Source organism: Phalacrocorax carbo, chromosome Z (genome assembly GCF_963921805.1).
Source record: "Phalacrocorax carbo chromosome Z, bPhaCar2.1, whole genome shotgun sequence".
Classification (NCBI taxonomy): domain Eukaryota; kingdom Metazoa; phylum Chordata; class Aves; order Suliformes; family Phalacrocoracidae; genus Phalacrocorax; species Phalacrocorax carbo.
The window spans coordinates 60,717,789-60,733,722 of record NC_087548.1 but is presented as its reverse complement, the minus strand read 5'-3'; the positions used below and the strand labels follow the sequence as shown (position 1 = coordinate 60,733,722).

At 42.4% G+C, this 15,934-nt stretch overlaps 1 protein-coding gene across 2 annotated transcripts in view; it reads right to left on the bottom strand.

The window, feature by feature from the left end:
* The window catches only part of FER (FER tyrosine kinase), a 247,172-nt gene extending 239,463 nt beyond the window's left edge, over positions 1-7,709 (bottom strand). For both annotated transcript variants that reach the window (XM_064439290.1, XM_064439291.1), the window contains exon 1: positions 7,648-7,709. The gene's annotated coding sequence lies outside the window, so the exon portion shown is untranslated. The remainder of the gene's footprint in view (positions 1-7,647) is intronic.
* Between the last annotated feature and the right edge of the window lie 8,225 nt (positions 7,710-15,934).

Below are 15,934 nucleotides of genomic sequence, written 5' to 3'. Positions count from 1 at the left end.
CTCTTCTATCTGCGCCATTGCACATTTACACTTAAAAATCCAGACCACTGCAAGGAGCTTCTTCTAGAAGCGCTGTATTACCTCTTGAGATTTAAGGACAACCATAGAAAACCAGAAATCCACAGAATGTGAAACACTTGAAAGTCTAGAGGCAGTTTAGCTCCTTCCTATGACCTGACATCAGCCAGAAATTCTCACTGCAGCCAAAACAATTAGATTAAAAATTTGCCATTAGTCTGTAATATATGACAATACTGGTCTCCTCAGGAGAAACATAATACAGTTCCAAGTATTTATCACCCTTCAAAAAGAAATTCAAAGAGAATCAGGGTGTTGCTGCTTCTTTCCTCCTTCATTAAACTAATTACATCCTTCTGGTTCATTAAACCCCCTACTTAGTTAACTCAGTGTTCATTCAGTCTTCTTCAGGTCACGTATCTCCTTGGCACCACTGCAGTGCCACATTTAACGTAGTTCGATTACGCAGTATTCTGTACAACAAACCAGACCATGAGGAACTCTGATCCATGAGGAAAAGAGTCCTGTCCCTTCCCAACAGCTGATATTCCACACTGTTTTACTGCAGGACATATAACATGTCATGTGGTTCAGTGAAAAATGTTGCCTCAAGTCTGTTTGGTGTTCCTGAGCTGAATGACTTCTCCTTCATACATTCCATATCTTATAAGATACTCCCTGTAACAACCCTCTCTGTTAAATGGGATACAGTTACTCTCACTATACACATAGAGTCATGAGAACGACAAGTGACTAAACTATGCATCTGCACCTTCTTAAATACTTAAAGTGAATAACGAATTTTAAAACACACATTTTACAAATACATACCAGTGCTAACTTTTCAAGATACATGAAGAAACCTACCCCCTCTTTTTAGATCCAGTCAGTCTTGTTTGGGTATCATCAGCCTTCCCAGTTACAAAGAACACTCCTTCTGGAAGGGTATTATTCTCATTTGAAAATGTATAAAAACAGATCAAGCTTTAATTAACGGATGATATAACAAATGTATAGAAGTTGTGGATGTTTAACCTCCCACATCTTGGGAAAAATGGTACTGAAGTGCACATGAGCAAAAAAATGTACACTTGGACGCTTCACATGGAAATTTATTTGCATAGATAAGATCCAGCCTAACTGATCTTTATAGCAACAGATTTTTCTCCTTATCCCCAGTCTTTCATCCTGTGTATGAAGTTTACTTTCCAGAAATGAAACCAAGCAGCTAACTTCTTATTTATGAGGCCAATGCTCTTCAGGACATAGCACCATTCATGGATATTCTTAAACAAAAAAAACATTAAGGGTGATAATAATGTTTGCATTGTAGGCAAGGGTTATTTAGGTCCCTCAGAATTCTTGCCTTAGTGTACAACTCTGAGACAGCTGAAGGGAATTTGACTGCATCTTTAAACCTGAAATTCCAACTTAATATGAGAAAAAATTCTACAAAGGGACACAAGCCATCCTATTGCAATGTACAAATGTTAAGAACCACCTGCTTAATCACTGCTTTGGAATGGCAGCTCCCACCCACTGAAAGCAGAGTAACCACATCCACACTGCAAAGCCCTGCATCTCCACCAGGCTCCCCAAGACTGGCCGGGGGGACTTTGGTGATGAAAGAGTTGAGCACAAGAGATCACCATGTCACAGCTCATAGGAATGATGTTTTAGCAGCATCATATGCAGGGTAGGCACTGCATCCTTTGTGGAAACATGAAACCTCAGGTTTGAAGACACAAGGCATATAGGGGTAGGGTGCCTCTGGAAGACTCTTCTGCATAGGACACAAATCTGCTGCAGTGTGCGTCCATACTGTGGCTGGAGCAGAGCCTGGAGAAAACAATCCCATTGGATGTGGGCAGGTTTCCTTTCAGAGGGCACCAGCTGGCTCCAGAAAAGCAGAGATAGAAAGCATGCAGCATGGAAAACTAAGGCCATGGAGGAAGACAAAGATTAAATCAAACTGAAATTTTGACCTCAGTAAGAATATGTGTAATTACCTCCTCATATAAAATAAAATCATTTCAATAAATTACATTATCTAGATGCCAATTAAATTCGTTAAAGTAGTAGCTTCCGATTTACTTCACGTGTTCACTGTTGAGAAATTTCCCACTCCAATTTCAACATTCACCTAATCCAAAAAGCAGAACCAGGTATTAAAAGGCCTTCCTCTATCTTCCTCACAGACCTTTAACTCTTTACAGTTCTTTGGTTTTTCGACTGTGTGCTTCAACTGTTAACATTTTTCTGTATCTGGCAAATCAGGCATTTCCTTCTATCTGGAGAACTTCAGTTATCGCAGCTGCTGAACTGGTAAACAACAATATTGTGGAAATTATGGAAAAGCTATCCTCCTTGGGAGAAACACCATTCACAGCATCAACATGCAACAAATATACTCAACAATAAACACGTGCGTTTTGCTGATCCTGTGCTTCATATCTTTTAATCAGTAAAAAGGTGCTCCAAAGTTATATGAGTTTCCTTAAAACTGGCTACAAAAGAAATTCTCCCATCATTTTGCTGAAGGGATGGCACAATTGGTTTAAAATACCATTATATACAGCGTTGAAGTTGTCACGTTTTTAAAACCTAGCATTTCACTTGACTGTACCCCTTATCTGGAATTCCTGAAACTTATTTGGGATACAAATACTGTGGGGTACTATTTTACATTCGTGAACATTTCAAAGCAGAAGCCACAGCCAGGAAGTCAGATGTTATCTGAAAGAAACCCAAAACATAGCAGAAATCTTTTGCTTAATTCACAAAAGCTGTACTGTAACAGACACAGTGGCAGTACACTACACTAAACAGATTTTAACAAACTTATACAGTTTAATAGCAGATAGGACAAGCTTTGCATATTCAAAGATTAAGAAGGTTTATCCCTACTCTTATTTGTTTATAGGTTCACCAAGGGTGAATTTTGCGATCTACTAGCCCAGCAGCTAACAACCTACACCAGCTGTTATCTTTCTGAGCACTGCAGCACCAAATATTCAATAAAATTATTGCTGCCTTTATTAAATAACCATTAAATACATGCCCATTTCCACTCTGGTCTGTTTTGTACTGAGAAAAACAACTTATTACTGCCATTCTCAGTTCAAACAGCAAACATAAATGTGTTGATGAACCATGTAAATTACAATATGCTGTCAACGTACGGAATAGGATTTTCCAATTTTTTCTAAAGCAAAAAGTAAGGCATAAACAGAGCTGGAGATAAGCAGCAAAGCTGACAAATCAAGTACTGAAATTAAGAGATTCACAAATTGAGGATGAAAACATAAATGTCACCCTCTTTGGAATATGCATTATGTGATCATGTAATTACTTCCACAGTGCTTTTCTCCATAAATGCCTGACTCATTTATTACAGAGGATGGAGTGCTCTGGGGATGATTCAGCATTCTGTCAGTGGGGCTCATCTTCACGACTCTGTCACGCTCATTGCTGTAATTGTATGTCTCCCAGTTTCTAAACAGGCAATTTCAGGGAACAAAGGGCTCGTGATTAATGCACTTTAACACTATTCTGGATTCTGCTTCTGACAGAGTGGTTACATAATATGCAACAATTCACAAACTTTTCGTAGGTTGCCCCTACTTAAAAGGTAATTGATTTTTCATTGGGCTGTAATTACAGTAATTTATTTTGATGCTTAAGCTTAATGTCTTAATATCTCCGCTCTTCATGTTAAAAAAAAATTGCTTCCAAAACCATAATATGAAAAAAAGGTTGTGAGACAATAAGACCAAATGATAACAATTACAAGAGAGCTTGTGAAAGGACTGTCTTCAGACCTAGATTTGAATACCATACAGAAAAATGCCTTAAACATAATAAACTGTTAAGGAGTTATTTGTTAAGTATTTTCATTACTAGCACTTAATAAGACAGAGTTCCAAATGGACTACAGTACTGTGCAAGCAATACTGCAAAGCATACCCAAAGGACAGATTAAGAGTACACATGCAATGTTTTTATTCCTCCTTTAACAGGTTCAAGTGTCACGTGATCGACTCAATGGAGAGCTACATAACAGAAACATCTCACAGTACACAACCACTGCTGTTATTCCACAATAACCCTATCAACAACGTAAGGGCAAGATTCAGACCAAGTAGTAACTCCCCCTTCAGCAGAAAATAAGAGCAACCACATCAGAAAGCCTAATGAAATACTCTCACTACTCACAGTGCAAGCTGACAACATAGACAAGATTGAGCAACCAGAGCTGTGTTCTAACAAGCCAATTAATACATTTCAAAGATCAGGAATTCTGACAAACCTGTAAAACTGGCCAGAAAACAGTCGCTGAACCACCATATGGTTAAAGTATGAAGAGCTGTCTCTACACACTGCTATGACACTCATCTCTGTGTTGCAAGCCAGTTAGTAACAAGCTCAGATGTGGGAAAGAAAGTTTGAAATTGTATGTAGTTAAACCATTTGGCACTTTCCCTCCAGTGTAGAAAGGCAGCAACGCAAAGGAAGCTGGCGACCAGCTATAGAGCAAATGGTAATCTGAGATCCAAAGCAGAATGATGTTATGAAGTACAGTTCACTCACTTAGATTAATAACAGCATTAAGTCTTAATTTATTGGGAATTTATTTTTATCATCATCAGGGAAACACGCGGGACTGAAAAATTCCCTTCAGACTCATTACACTCAGAAACAACCTGAACTCTGCATTTAAATTTGCAGGAGGCGTTAGAAAAGATTGCAAAAGTCATACTCAGATATGATTTCATGCTATGACATGACAGGAATTAAAAAACTCCATCCCATTAAGTTGTCTAAAAGAAAGAAAAAAGAGAAAAAAACCCAAACACACACAAAAAAAAATTTCAGAAGCAGTCTTGTTGCTTTTTAAGAACCATTTCCAAAATGTCCTATGCACTCTATGTGACCACACATGTAGCTCTTAAAAAGAAAGGTATCTCCTCTCAAACCCCAGGAAAAAAGCTAAAAATTCCACTGATTCACTACTGTAAAGTTTCCAGAATACCTCTTTCCACAGAAATGCTAGTTACCTCATGCAAACGTTATACAGCAGAAACTTGCTCATATTCACATGCACAGTATTTTAAACCATTTAACTCCCTAATAAAACAGTGAATACTCAACAGTTCCAAGACTATCGCTACTGTACAATAATGCTCTCCACTAAGTTTTCAAATTCCACTTTTATAAGGCAAAGACATCAATACTGTAATTAAGAGAGCACTAAGTGGACAGTTATATCTTAAGATAGAAGCATATATACAGTTTACTTCCTCTGAACTCAGCCTTTCCTCTCTTCCCTGGCTGCTCCTCCCTCCCCGCCCCCAGCAAAAGAATCCCCTTTCCTTTTCCTAGGCCCACTTCCCACACACTGAAAAAAACCCTCCTCCCTGTGAAGTGATGACCTCATGCTGCTAGCCCATCTCCTTGTACGGAGCAACTCCGGGCTTGCTGCCAGCTTTCTCCGCCTTCAGGCTGACAGGGCAACATACCTTCCTCTTCCACCCCGGTGCTTCCCAGCTGAAAGAACATCGAGAAGCGGCTGCAAGCGGAGGGGGCAAGCGGAGCAGGGAGAGGGGGTCTCACCAGGGACAAAGGACAGACGGCTCACGCCTGCCCCAGGCTCGCGTCTAGCGTTAAGCATCAGCAAAGCACCTCTCCTCTCTGTCGCATGGAGAACTGAACTCTGAACACACACATCCTCTGTTACCCAACTGCAGCGCAGCCCCACATAGCTGAATCTTGCTTCCTCTTGTTTATTCTCTTTATTCCAGGGAAGCAACTGTTACCTCTCCCCCTCTCTCAGAGAACACCCTTCTTATCTTCCTTTATATCACTCTACTTCAAAATCCTCCTGCCCCTTCTTCAGCCTGTCTTTACTTTCAAGTGCCTCCTCAGAATGGCTTCTACATGATCACATTATACACAGGCAATCCAAAATATCAACTGAAAAAGAACCTTCCTTTGACAGATTCAGTAGTGACATATAGTTGTAGGAAATTATGTTGGTGATGGTTAAGAGAGGTTTTGCTCAGTTAAAAAGTAACTGTGTACATACAAGACGCAATCTTCTCCTTCAAACATCCCAAAGCTCAAATCTTCTGGGGTTAGTGTTCCACTTGTGTTATTTTAAACTTGTAATAGTACTAACAATTTGCTTCAACACATTAAAAAGGAATTCATACAAGGAGAGAACACACATCTGTCCCACCAACAATAATCAGTACTGTAATTCAACCTATATGCCCATCATTTGCAATCTGCTCTGTGAGCGGATTAGAAGGGTGAATACCCCACCTCCCTGAGTCTTTCAAGACTACCACGTACGTGTAGTAAACTGTATCACTCATCTCTATTATATATTATTTAGTAGGTACAATTAACTGAAAATAATACCCAGTAAATTATTTTGCTCAAAGAGTTTCATATGTTACCCAGTTTTTTCTTACATTGCAACTTGTTAAAAGAAGCTGCATTAATATACAGCATCGCATCAAAGTCACTTTGCGCAGGTTTGTTACGAAGTGGGGAAAAGCTACATCAACTACCGGGAAAGCACTGCTGCTTTCTTGCAAACAGAAGACGAGCTGGCCCGTTTAAAAGCAAAACAAAACCCTAGGTGTTCATCACACTGGATGTGTCACTGCCAAGGGTGTATGCTCATGTAAATTCAAACAAAATAGAAACATACTCCGACATGAAAAGGGATGTTTAATGCACTTCTATGTATTTCGTTTTCAAACACCAAATATGCCAGCATTCAGGACCCCCGCGGATACCAAACCCCGAAGGCATAAAACCGTACACGAGGGAAGCCGGGCAGTCGCACCCGGAAGGGCCCGCCGACCGAGGCTCCGACTCCAGCGGGTGAGTTACTGAAGTCGCGGAGCTGTGCAGCGTTGTCACGGGGTGGGGTGGGGGGGACCGGGACAAACAAAACCAAAGCCAGGGCGTCGCATCTGTTCGAGGCGGGGGCCTCGCACGGCAAAGCCTCCGGCGGTAGCGGCCGCGTCCTCCCGGGACTGGCGGCACCGGCCCCAGCCCCGGCCCGGCCGCAGGAGGAGCGGGCACGTCGGGGACGGGTGCCGCAGGAACGGGACCGGCTCAACCCTGCTCGTGCTCCCGCTCCCACCCGCAGCCCGCCCGCAGCCCGCCGGCCCGGCCCGCCCCGACCCCGCGCAGGGCCCCGCGCCCCCGGCCCGGCGGCAGCCCCGAGGGCGGGGATCCGCGCCTGCCCTGCCGGGGCGGAGCCGCCCCCGCCGCCGCTGGGAAAGCGAGAGGCGCCCCTGACGCCCGCCCGCGCCGCCGCCGCAGGAAGCGACCGGATGCCGCCACCGCCGCCGCCCCCTCAGAAGACAGCGCGAGCGGCGCCGGTACCCGCCCCGCCCTGCGCGCCCACAGGTAGATCCCCGCGCGGGGCCTACCCGCCCCCCCGCACCGGCTGCCCGCCCGCCGGGCGGGGCGCAGCGCGGCGGAGGGCGGCGGGGGGCGGCACGGCGGGGCACAGCGGGGGCGGGGCGGCCCCCCCCGGCCCAGACGCCGCTCCCGGGGCGCAGGCACCAGCGGCGGCGGCGGCGGCACGCGCGGCACCCACCCACCTACCTGACAAGCCGAGCCCCTCCGCCACCACGGGCGTCACGGCCCCACCAGTGCCACGTGACCGGCGCGGGCCAATCAGCGCCAGCCCACCCCTCCCTCCTAGCCTATCCGAGCGCTCCCCGCCTCCTGGTGACGCGCTGCAGGGGGCGGCCAGTCAGCGAGGCCTCCCTCGCTAGGATGGGTGGGAGGGACGGCACGATTGGATGGGAGTAGCTGCGCTCCGTTGGGGGGCGGGGCTTCTCCGCCCCACGCTGCTCCGCCTCTGGCGCGTGCTGCGTCCGTTTCCCAGCAACGGTTCTCCTCGTGCACAGCTACCGGTGGTAAAAGGCGCGCCTAGAAATGGCGTTAGGGATAGCGGAGCGCGGTTACAGAAGGTTATATTCACGGTTTAATTACTGGTAAGGAATATTTACATAGCTACAGCACTAAGACACAACCTACGCCGTTTGTATCATTTCTGTGCCGTTTATCACTGGATTATGGAAATGTAGGTGTGAACCTAACAGAGATGTGTGAGACTGAAAAATGACAAATCTTGAGAAAATAACTCTCCTCGTTGCAGCTTATGGACAGATAGACAATAAGTCTGATGATTCGCTACATTGCCAACTCAGCGTCAGGAACGGGAAGCAGAAAAGAAGAAGAAAAAGTAAAATAAGAAAAATAAAAAGAGAGAAAAGAAAGGAAAATTAAAAGAGGAAACAGGAAAAAAAAGACCTATTATTGTTACACTAACTTAACAGGTTTAGGGAAACTTAATTAATATTAAAGTGTTGTATACTGTATTTTGTAACAGATGGTTTAAAGCAAATGAAAAATTCAATTGAATTAAGGTTGACACCACATTGCATTTCATACATGAATAAGAACATAAGAACCCCTTAATGGGTTAGGTTAGAGTTACAGACCAATACCCTTTCTCAAGGGGTTGCCAGTTGCTGGATTTAGGAAGGAGTCTAAAAAAGAGGGTGTGGGCAGAGCAATCATGTTCCAATCCACAGTGTCTTAAGCTAGAATTTGCTTTTAGACCAGAGTGTTTAAAAAACACCAGTGAAACTTTGCAGTGTGCAATTTTCTGTATCTGTTTAAGCCATGTATGCTTCTTTCTTCCAAAACATCTTATAGAAATAATTTTCTTTATTAACCTGTTTGTTTATCAAATGAGAAAGTATTACTTTCTTTTGTAAAAGACAGTCGTGATCAATGGGGCAGAGTGTGGATGGAGGCCTGTCACTAGTGGTGTTCCCCAGGGGTCTGTGCTGGGTCCTGTCCTGTTCAACATAGTCGTCAAGGACCTGGATGATGGGGCAGCGTGTAACCTCAGCAAGCTCGCTGAGGATACCAAGCTGGGAGAAGTGGCTGATACACCAGCAGGCTGTGCTGCCATCCAGCGAGACCTGGACAGGCTGGAGAACTGGGCCCAGGGGAACCTCATGAAATGCAACAAGAGCAAGTGCAAGGTCCTGCACCTGGGGAGGAACAACCCCAAGCACCAGTACAGGCTGGGGGCTGAACTACTGGAAAGCAGCTCTGCTGAGACGGACCTGGGAGTGCTGGTGGACAAGCTGACCATGAACCAGCACTGTGGCCTGGTGGCCAAGAACGCCAAAGGTATCTGGGCTGCATTAAAAAGAGTGTGGCAGCAGATCGAGAGAGGTTATCCTCCCCCTCTACTCTGCCTTAGTGAGACCACATCTGGAGTACTGTGTCCAGTTTTGGGCTCCCCAGTTTAAGAAGGACAGGGAAATGCTTGAGCAAGTCCAGCGGAGAGCTGCCAAGATGATCAGGGGACTGGAGCATCTCCCTTAGGAGGAAAGGCTGAGAGACTTGGGTTTGTTCAGCCTGGAGAAGCGAAGACTGAGGGGAGATTTCATCAATACCTATAAATATCTAAAGGGTGGGTGTCAGGATGATGGGACTAGGCTCTTTTCAGTAGTGCCCGATGACAGGACAAGGGGCAATGGGCACAAGCTGGAACACAGGAAGTTCCAGCTAAACATGAGGAGAATCTTCTTTCCTGTGAGGGTGCCAGAGCAGTGGAACAGGCTGCCCGGGGAGGTTGTGGAGTCTCCTTCCCTGGAGACATTCAAACCCCGCCTGGACGCGTTCCCATGCCCCCTGCTCTAGGTGTGCCTGCTCAAGCAGGGGGTTGGACAAGATGATCTCCAGAAGTCCCTTCCAACCCCTACCATTTCTGTGATTCTGTGATTCTGTAACTCATCCATATGCACCCTGAGGCAAGTTGAGACCTGTATACAATTTGAAGCAAGTTTGCATAACACTATACGGTCAATGGAGAAAAAAGCCAAAAGCTATTAAGCTGTAATAGGAAGTGGGTTTTTAGGATGTAATTTACATTTGAATACTTTTCAACAATGCTGCGTTTGGGAAAAAAAATCCTAACTTAGATGCAAATAACAAATTCAGTATAAGAAATCATCAGTGACATGGTTATGGCAAGTGCAGGTGCAAATAGCCTGATTCAGTCTTGGTTCAGCTATAGTCAAACATAACATGTTTTATGGGACAGACATCTCATCAGTCAAGCTGTTCACCTGCCTAAATAAGATCTTCTATGATTATGTCTATGGTTTGGTAATTTAGCTGGCCTTGAGACCCTTGAACCTGATGAAAACTAGTTGGTAGACAATGGGAGAAAAATCTCTCCTCGTTAGTTTTCTGATTAGAATTTTTTAAACTTTACTGATGAACCTGCTTGACTTTTGAGGAAGGAAGGATTCTTTGTTCTTTGTTATACAAAATTATTTTTTTCCCAAAGCTTTCAGATATTTGTTAAATAAAGATAAAAAAGGTAGGACTATACTGTAGTCACTGCAGTATGGTGTAGACATACATAAACTATTCTGAAAATCAAATTGGTAATTTTATTTAGAAAGTGCAATTATTAAATTAATATGAAAAGCTTTAAAAGTACATTAGCACTTGCAATTAAAAGCCAAATTAACCACTTTATTTATACCAGGCTGCAGATGCTAATTCTTTTCTTTCTTCCCTGCCCCTGCCTTCTGGTTCCGCACACATTCCTCCACTCAGCCCCACAAGTTATTTCCGCTGCCCCATTCCTACCTGGCCTGCCCCACGGCCCACTCTGTAACTCCAGAAGTGGGGAGGCTGAGTCCTAAAAGTACCCAAAGGAGATTAAAATGATCAGGAAAATTAACATGCTTTTGCTTCAGCACATTCTGTCAATCCTCGAGATACTTTCTCCCACCCTCTCCCCTTTGTTCCTGCATGTTAAATCCTGCATGTTACATCTATAGCTTCATGCTATAGATGATCAGCCAAAGATGATCAACCAAAGCTGATCAATGTCAGTACTTTAAACCTGCTGTTTTGGACAATGGTGGCATTGAAGCATTGTTTCAGGCCCTATTGCAAAATTGCCTTCTGAGAAACTGGGCAAGCACCTGCACACGTGCCGAGTTCTGTGGCGCAACACCTCACCACCTACCAGGCAGATCACTTCAAGGCTTAACTAGTTGAAGCAATAGCAGCTGTCTAGTAAAAATACCTGAAAAAATCAGTTTAGTATCCTGGGTCTGTCTTCTGCTTTCACATGAGCCATCTTCTATAAGTTCATCCTTTAATTCCTGCTGGCTTCTCAACTACCAGAGAATTTTCAGTCTTTCTGTCATAATCTATTCGCGCACCTTTGTGACCCTAGAAATACTGGAGGATTTGCTCCTTAAATTGTTAAAGCTCTTTTCCTATTCAGTTAAGCTCTAGGTTTCAAGGACCCTTTTCTTTTTTTTTATTCTGTTTGCTGCAACTCTTCTGGTACACTACCAGTCTATAATTCAGGCAGCACATTTTCATAATTTTGAATACTTCTTTTCTACCTTTATCTAATTTCTTTGTTTAAGGCTTGTTGCCTGAAATTACTGGATGTGACATGCAAGTTATCTGCGTTATACTGCTGATACTCATGTAGAAAAACCTTAAAGTTATTCTTAGGGGACAGATACTGTAGCTCTATATTACTTCAAGAATGATAACAACTTTAAATTAAATTACATGCCTGGAGGGGAAATATAAATGTAGGAAAGAGAGAGAAGGAAAGTTCCTCATTATCACTCCTTCAAAACACTAAAGTAAAATGGGAGTCATTGCAAAATCCAACATTAAAAAAACCCTCCTGGATACACTAAACAATTCTATTATACACAGGTCAGAAACACAGAAAAGTTATTATAGAGGTATACTCAGAACAAAAGACTGCAGCGAGATGCCTGTGAGGGATAAAAAATTTCCCAGTGATCTCAGGCTTTTGACCAACAATATGGTTCCTTAATCCCCAACAAGGGCATATTAATTCCTTCCTGTTGAGTTAGATCTGCTGCAGTTCCTTGATGAGTTTAGGCACAAATGAGTATCTTTTTCTAAACTATTGTATACCTTTGGAAAAAAACATTTAGGGTTTACCATGTTACTCTTTCCCTATTTACTATTGCTATTATTGTAAAGAAATAGATAAAAGTTTAAATAACTACACAAACTGTGTATTAAAGCACTGGAGCTTTTGTGTCAGAAAGAGAATACTGTTACCACGACTATTACGAAAATTACTCTGGTTCTTCTATTACATACCTAGATAATAACATCATAAAAGTCAGGCATGTTAATGCAATGAAACAAAGAGTATGTGACCACAGAGCTCAGCAAACAGCTGAACTCTCTTTTCACCTCTGCCATAGACATTCTACTTACACAAAGCTCGCTCTGCCTCAGTATTCCTATCTGTAAATGGCAACATCAATACTTTCCTTGAGGGATGTTTGAAGGTGTAGATGGCTAATATTTATACAGCATTTTCAAACCGTTGTATGGAAAAGGTAAAAAATGCAAATAATATTATGCAGAATAAGGATATTTTGGTTATTCTATTGTTGGGTACAGAAGTCTAATTTTCATATTCTTTATACAGATTTTCATTATTACTTGCTATTTTTCTCTTCTCTACCCTTCTTTTTCTCCCGCCCCCATTTTGTACTACATATTTTGAATTTCAATGTCTGTTGCCATGACAACACCACGATCTGACTAGTGCTGCCTTCAGACCCCTTTCAAATACGCACTGTGCTATTTAAAACTACATATTTTGTGTTTAAGGTGCCTGGAGTTTTCCTTAGAAAAACCTGACAGGGTTTTCCCAGTCATAAGGTATGGTGCATATATCCATTCCTAAATCCTAGTACCTGCCATTGCTTTTCTATCCCTGTACACATTACTTTGAATAATTGTCTCTCTGGGGCATGGTGGCTAAATAGAAGATGGTGGGATTAACAGAAGGAAGCGTATTTGTTGGTCTTTCCATAAATGTAAATATATATATGGGCACATATATATGTGTCTATATATATACAAATAGGCAGGCACATGTATATGTGCACATACACAATTTGGTTTTTAGCTGTGTGCAAGCTGGAATCTGGCACAGAACTTCTTAGAGAAGTAAAAGAAGCTAGCAAGTTCTGTTTAACTGTAAAATAATGAATTAAAACTGAGCAGATGTAAGGAATGGTTACCAATTATGTGAGGGAATTCAAGTCATGGTTTCATTCTTAAAAAGAGCTACTGATCCTTGTCCAAATACAAAAAACAAGCATGTAATGGAGAGGCCACTCATAATCTGAAGCGAAGGACAAGCATTCAAATCTCTGATAGCCTAAGACTATATAAATTCCTGATAAATTTACTGCTGTTATCATTAGTTAGGGTCATAGGCTGCAACCTAATAGGTGGTCACAGATATGCTGCTCAAGTGCTGGAGCAGACACACTGTAATCTAAATGAGGGATCTAAATGATGCACTGCACCAACTGGAGATACAGGTGGGGACAGAAGTCCCACAGCTAGGTTCCTGAGGACTTAGACCAATTTGAAAAATAATTACAGAGTCTATGCAAAGTCATTACAAACACTGGGCCTGCATTCCTAATATGACAAGTCCCTGTTTCATCCTGCACATCAGATGGCATTACAGACTGACACTGTTTTCATTTTCCTACCTCTAGGTCTATGGAGCAAGCATTGCTAATCCATAATATTATGCTCCTGACTGGTAAAAAAATACGTGCAGTCTGCTGTGAAAATTTGTTTCAAATTCCCCTTCAGTTGCTGACTGAAGAGCTAGTTACTACTTTTAAGCCTGAGGAATAATAATGTCTCAGCTAAATGTTCTGTCCTTGAAAGTCATGGGATTTCTATCTTGCTGCTTGCTTACCTGGATTGGAGAAGGGTGTGAACGTTTACAATTCACACAGTACAGAAGCCACCTTAAAAGAGTTCAGCAGTGCTAAGGTAAATTAATTTTCCAACCGCAAGAAAGCGTGACAGCTATACATTGGTCTACCTAAGTAAAAGCACACTGAGATTTCTCTCAGACTGTAGATCCATGATGTGAAATCTTTGGATGCAATACCTCAAGTCAGTATTGCTCCCTCTGCCACCCTTCCACTACCATGTGTTCCTCTCCTCTTCAGAATGATGTTCCCTCACTTCTGCCCCCAGAAGTGTTTATGCAACTGTTCTGCAAAGTAGATAAGGGAGATGACCCAGCTAAAAATAGTCTTGCTATTATTTGCAAATACACATAATATATTCATACAAGTCTTGTTGTGCTTTTTAAAACAGATGTGTTCCCTATCTGGTTAACACTACAGCCGGACAACTAGTTGGGCCAGCACAACTCAGCCACACAAGGCTAGGTATGAGCAGTCAGGGAAGGGGGAATGAATGTAGCAATACCTCAGTCTACTATTGCCACTAAAGAGCACAACTCCTGAAGCAGCAGGCTGAGATTATATCTTTAGTGGTGTCATACAAGCCCTCCAAGCCTGGGACAGGAAATCCACCTCTTTTTCAGTGTATTTGGTCACTGCCATATCTGCTCTGAGGACAATATAATAGTGTAATGCACATGCTAAGCTACTTACATGTGTAAACAAATCATGGCCTTCAAAACACTTGTCAGTGTATTAAAAAAAAACACCTTGAGGACAAATTCCAGCTTAAGGTACTCCTGCCTTTCTACCACAATGCACATTCCTTCACCCATGCTACAGTATGCTAGTCCACCAGGTTGTGCTGACACAACTGTTGGTAGGATTATATTGTGAACAAAACTAAGAAGCCTAAATAAAATCCTGCAAACAAACAAAAAAATCTTTAAGACAGGACTTGTTAGTCCATGATCTAGAAGTTGAGCCTTTGCCTTGAGACATCAGCATGTTTTTCAGAACGGGTTGTTAATTTAATCCATCTGAATGGGTTATGATTATAGCTGTTATGGTGAAGGACAACAGTCTTTCTAAAATATAAGCAGCAGAAGAAAATAAAGGTCAGCATCTTGGTTAACTTGAAAACCCCAAGAAGGCAGACAGGAAACAGTAGGGAGAGTTTATAAGATTACATGTTTCTTAGGTGTTCTTTTTTTAAGGAAAAACTTTTAGGATGAAGAGTTTGTATGATTTGGTATCCACAGCACCATAGCTGGTTAAGGGACTTGACATCTTTAAGGGTAAATGACAAAGAGAGGTGTTTCTCAGAGTTATTGTACCAATACATCTAAGTCTTCCTCTGAATCTCTCCCTAGACCTAACAAAGTTGCACACATCTGGTTTGTAGAATTAAATTACTTTTATTTCAACCGTCGTCCGATGCCAAGGCTAATTTCAGTATTAAAACCCGTATAAATCTTTTCCTCACTTTCTCATTTCTGTATTCTGGAGGTTTTTTTCCAAGTGGGGTGGAAGTTGCCCCATATTTTAAAATTTTGGTTTTGCTACCTAAATAGAGCTTAAGGAAAGAGCCAAAGTATTATTGTTGCCCTGATGGCAGAAACACCTCATTAAAATCCCATGTCTTTTCATAATGGAACTGTCCTATCTGGCAATGTTCTTCAGTACCTATTAGTTACAGTACCTGGAGGGTCAACATGTCATTGCAAACTACAGAGCAGGAGAGTTTAGAAAGAGACAACAGTGGAGTTCCCAGGGCAAAAAATGTCAATTCTGTCATTATTTACTTTGAAGCTTTTATGGAGAGACACAGCAACTTTTGTTAGAAGGTCTCTAAAATGGAATTTCTTCTTATCAGAAACTGCTTTAGATTTCTGGAGCTCAGTCCCCTGGGATACTTTACACATCATTACTGTTCCTGAAACAGAGTATATTTCACAACTGAAATTGTCTTTTAAGTATTACATAGCACAGCAATAATAACTGAGTACAAAGAGCTACCTGCCACACAGTTTTTGTCTCTCAGAGTC